Source organism: Cherax quadricarinatus, chromosome 94, assembly GCF_038502225.1.
Source record: "Cherax quadricarinatus isolate ZL_2023a chromosome 94, ASM3850222v1, whole genome shotgun sequence".
Lineage (NCBI taxonomy): Eukaryota > Metazoa > Arthropoda > Malacostraca > Decapoda > Parastacidae > Cherax > Cherax quadricarinatus.
Window position 1 is genome coordinate 13,758,633 of NC_091385.1, and position 5,823 is coordinate 13,764,455.

The following is a 5,823-nucleotide window of genomic DNA, read 5'->3' on the forward strand; positions in this document are numbered from 1 at the left end:
TTGGCTAATTTGACACCTACATAAATGGCCGTTAATTCCAACTGAGGTAAGGTGCGTGATTTGATTGGAGCCACCTTAGCCTTAGACATAACAAGAGAAATGGCACTATTACATTGAAGGTAAGTGACTACTCCATATGCTAATTTCGAAGAATTGCAAAAAAATGTGGAGTACATTTTCTCCATCTTGACTGGCCACATTATGTGGGAACCCCAACATTGGTAATTTTACATATTCACCTATTAGTTCTTCCCACCTTTCAACAAATTCCTCAGGTAGGGTTTCATCCCAAGCACACTTAAGCTTCCATGCTTCTTGTATTAACAATTTTCCTCTTATTGTAAGTGTTGACACTAAGCCTAGTGGATCGATGCATTTTGAAACTTCCGCAAGTAAGACTCTCTTGGTTAATTTATTGGGCATGCTGTAGTTATTAAACTTTAACGATAACAAGTCTCTCTCTGTGTCCCAAGTCAGTCCCAGCACATTACTATATTTAGACACTTCAACTCCAGGGTTGTCTTTATTTATTTGAGCCCTTAAACTGGACGAATTACTGTTCCATTCCCTCAGGGGCATATTTGCACCTTGCATAATTTCATTAGCCCCTTCATATATGCTCATTAGTTCCTCTTCAGTAGGTGTCACCCCCAGGAAATTGTCCACATAAAATTGTTTGCCCATAACTCCACTCAGTGGACCACCCGTATGCTTAAGGTGTGCATTTATCATTGACTGGAGTAGGAACGGACTGGAGGTAGCACCAAACAATACACTCCTGAAGAGAAAAGTCTTCAGGGAACTAAGTGGGTCACTAGGATTCTGGGGCCATGAGAACCTTGTGCAATCCCGGTCAGCCTATTGCAGACCCACTCTCAGGAAAGCTTTACTTATGTCCGCCGTAAAGGCATAATTCTTGAGAGGCCGATTCCTTTTATTTGTGAACCACCCAATTCTCCGAAAATTTGCCACCTGGGTCATGTCCCTCTCGCCTATCACCTTCATGATATCTTCAATGGCTTTTTTCTCCTCCTGCTTTCTTTCATCATAAGTTTCCCCTTTAGCTTCATCTAGCCCATAGACAAACACGGATCTCTCCCTTTCCACCTCCCACTGTGACTCGCATTGCATCCTCTGATGTGTTTTAGTTCCTTCCCATGGAGTGTTCTTTCCTTCAGTCCCTTTCCTAGTTATGGCCCCTATGCTTCTTGGTTTGAACTTCCTGCTCACCTGTTCCTGGCCCCCACAGCTATCTGGTAAGGTCCCTGCCCATGTCCTAGTTCCTTCAATGTCTTCCAACCTCTCATTCCGTTCTAATGTGCTCCTTGTCTTTGTTTTGGCCCCATGTGTGTTTTACAGGACCTCTGCATACAGTTTAGTTTCCATGCTTCCTTCAGACCTGTTGTCTGTGTCTGATGTAGCCATTGCCGATGCTACTTCTGTAATGTCTTTGTCTCTGTGCTGTTTCAGATGTCTCAGCTCCTCTTCTAATCTCTCTATCTTGATTTCTGCTGCTGTGGCCTGTTGCTTCCACCTTCTGCATTCTGCTGCTAACCTCTCTTCCATCTTCCTTTCCAGCTCATCTAGTCTCCTTCCCCAGTCTTCCTCCCTTTTTTTGAGCTCTACCTCCCATGCATCCCTCCCAGATTCGTCCTTCGAGCCCCTTGTCCTCATCCTGGTTCTAGGTTCCCCTGTTGCTCCACAGAAGGGGGGACGATGGTTAGGGGGAGGTGAATAGATGGTTAGGAGGAGAGGGGATTGATGGTTGTGAGGGAGGGGGAGGATGATTATTGGAGGGGTAGAGATAGTTGGGTGAGGTGGTTAGGGAAGGGGGAGAGGTGGTTAGGGGAGGGCTGGTACGTGTTTGTGTCAAGTGTTTGTGTCAAGTGGTGGAGGGTGTGTGCGTGTGTACTCACCTAGTTGTACTCACCTAGTTGAGGTTGCGGGGGTCGAGTCCGAGCTCCTGGCCCCACCTCTTCACTGATCGCTACTAGGTCACTCTCCCTGAGCCGTGAGCTTTATCATACCTCTGCTTAAAGCTATGTATGGATCCTGCCTCCACTACATCACTTCCCAAACTATTCCACTTACTGACTACTCTGTGGCTGAAGAAATACTTCCTAACATCCCTGTGATTCATCTGTGTCTTCAGCTTCCAACTGTGTCCCCTTGTTACTGTGTCCAATCTCTGGAACATCCTGTCTTTGTCCACCTTGTCAATTCCTCTCAGTATTTTGTATGTCGTTATCATGTCCCCCCTATCTCTCCTGTCCTCCAGTGTCGTCAGGTTGATTTCCCTTAACCTCTCCTCGTAGGACATACCTCTTAGCTCTGGGACTAGTCTTGTTGCAAACCTTTGCACTTTCTTTAGTTTCTTTACGTGCTTGGCTAGGTGTGGGTTCCAAACTGGTGCCGCATACTCCAATATGTGTGTGTGTGTGTGTGTGTGTGTGTGTGTGTGTGTGTGTGTGTGTGTGTGTGTGTGTGTGTGTGTGTGTGTGTGTGTGTGTATGTGTGTGTGAGTGTGTGTGTGTGTGTGTGTTTGTGTGTGTTTGTGTGTGTGTGTGTATGTGTTTATGTATGTATGTGTGTGAATGTGTTTGTGTATGTGTGTGTGTGTGTGTGTGTGTGTGTGTGTGTGTGTGTGTGTGTGTGTGTGTGTGTGTGTGTGTGAGGGAGATAAGATAAAACCAATATTGCAAACTAGAAATACCGCAGGAAATAGCAAACAAGAGGACTCCAATAGCAATAGTGAGGATAAATTACCAAAAACAACTGGTGGGAGCTCCATTGTTGGTGCTAGGGAGGATAGAAGTAAGACAGGGAAACATGCACCAACAGGGAATACAGTCACAGAAACCCAAGGCAAGCGGAAACCAAGCCTGTGCACATACTATGCACTTGGTATCTGCTGGCATGGGAAATCTGGAAAAACAGATGGGACATGCAACTATGACCACCCTAGAAAATGCCATGCCCATATGAAAACAGGAAAATGCAAACTCCCTTCCTGTAAGCTTTTTCACCCTGAAATGTGTACCTCTTCAGTACAGGAAAGACTGTGCTATAACTTAAATTGCCAGGCATACCATCTAAAGGGGACAAAAAGATACAAAACATCCAGGCCATGGGAAAACCTGGGTAGCCACAGCCACTCAAGAGGGAGAGGTTTTTTAGTGCCAGGAAGGAAAAAAAACTGGCAGGAAATGGCAGAAATCGTACACCAAATCCAGTCATTCCTGGAGTGGAACCACAGTCGATGGCCTCCACTCCAAACCAACAGATACAGATACTAATGCCGGAAAAAAAATCCCCCCCCAGTACCAACAATACCACCAGTCCGATAACATTCTTCTTTGCAAATATACAGGGTCTAAAGCCAGCTACAAACAACAAAATACCTTTCATCCGTGGACTGCTTGCAGAGGCAAAGGCAATGTTCGCGGCTTTCACTGAGACCCACATAAAGGATCACTTGGACAACGAAGTATGGATCCCAGGTTACAACCTATACAGATGTGACAGAGTGAACAGGCAAAAGGGGGGGGTTGGCCTGTACATTGCAGAGTCACTTGTTTGCACAGAACTGCTTAATGCCTCAAATGACGTAGTGGAAGTTTTAGCAGTAAAGGTCGAGAACCAAAACCTAGTCATTGTGGTAGTCTACAAGCCTCCGGATGCAACATCCCAGCAATTCCAGGAACAGCTGTTAAAAATTGACCACTGTCTGGAAAATCTTCCAGCTCCTGCACCCAACATCTTGCTCCTGGGGGATTTCAACTTAAGGCACCTAAAATGGAGGAATATAGCAAATAATATTGTTGCAGTAATAACACCAGGAGGCAGCTCTGATGAAAACTCACACTCACACGAGCTTTTAAATCTCTGCACAAAATTCAATTTAAACCAGCAAATAATAGAGCCTACAAGACTGGAGAATACACTAGACCTCATCTTCACTAACAATGATGATCTGATAAGAAATGTCACCATATCAAAAACAATATACTCAGATCACAACATAATTGAGGTTCAGACATGTATGCATGGAGCCCCAGACCGACAAAATGAGACTAGTCACGAGGGAGCATTCACCAAATTCAACTTCAATAACAAAAACATAAAGTGGGACCAAGTAAACCAAGTCCTAACCGATATAAGCTGGGAAGATATACTAAGCAACACAGACCCAAACTTATGCCTAGAACAGATTAACTCGGTGGCACTCGATGTATGCACAAGGCTTATTCCTCTAAGAAAAAGGAGGAGTAGATGTAAAATAGAAAGAGACAGGCGCTCCCTTTACAGGCGACGGAAAAGAATAACAGAGCGGCTAAAAGAGGTCAATATATCTGAAATGCGCAGGGAGACACTGGTCAGAGAAATAGCAAGCATCGAACTTAAGCTAAAAGAATCCTTTAGGAGTCAGGAATCGCGGGAAGAACTAAAAGCCATAAATGAAATCGAAAGAAACCCAAAGTATTTCTTCTCCTATGCCAAATCAAAATCGAGAACAACGTCCAGTATTGGGCCCCTACTTAAACAAGATGGGTCCTACACAGATGACAGCAAGGAAATGAGTGAGCTACTCAAGTCCCAATATGACTCAGTTTTTAGCAAGCCGCTAACCAGACTGAGAGTCGAAGACCAAAATGAATTTTTTATGAGAGAGCCACAAAATTTGACTAACACAAGCCTATCCGATGTTATCCTGACGCCAAATGACTTCGAACAGGCGATAAATGACATGCCCATGCACTCTGCCCCAGGGCCAGACTCATGGAACTCTGTGTTCATCAAGAACTGCAAGAAGCCCCTATCACGAGCCTTTTCCATCCTATGGAGAGGGAGCATGGACACGGGGGTCGTCCCTCAGTTACTAAAAACAACAGACATAGCCCCACTCCACAAAGGGGGCAGTAAAGCAACAGCAAAGAACTACAGACCAATAGCACTAACATCCCATATCATAAAAATCTTTGAAAGGGTCCTAAGAAGCAAGATCACCACCCATCTAGAAACCCATCAGTTACACAACCCAGGGCAACATGGGTTTAGAACAGGTCGCTCCTGTCTGTCTCAACTACTGGATCACTACGACAAGGTCCTAAATGCACTAGAAGACAAAAAGAATGCAGATGTAATATATACAGACTTTGCAAAAGCCTTCGACAAGTGTGACCATGGCGTAATAGCGCACAAAATGCGCGCTAAAGGAATAACAGGAAAAGTCGGTCGATGGATCTATAATTTCCTCACTAACAGAACACAGAGAGTAGTCGTCAACAGAGTAAAGTCCGAGGCAGCTACGGTGAAAAGCTCTGTCCCACAAGGCACAGTACTAGCTCCCATCTTGTTCCTCATCCTCATATCCGACATAGACAAGGATGTCAGCCACAGCACCGTGTCTTCCTTTGCAGATGACACCCGAATCTGCATGACAGTGTCTTCCATTGCAGACACTGAAAGGCTCCAGGCGGACATCAACCAAATCTTTCAGTGGGCTGCAGAAAACAATATGAAGTTCAACGATGAGAAATTTCAATTACTCAGATATGGTAAACATGAGGAAATTAAATCTTCATCAGAGTACAAAACAAATTCTGGCCACAAAATAGAGCGAAACACCAACGTCAAAGACCTAGGAGTGATTATGTCGGAGGATCTCACCTTCAAGGACCATAACATTGTATCAATCGCATCTGCTAGAAAAATGACAGGATGGATAATGAGAACCTTCAAAACTAGGGAGGCCAAGCCCATGATGACACTCTTCAGGTCACTTGTTCTATCTAGGCTGGAATATTGCTGCACTCTAACAGC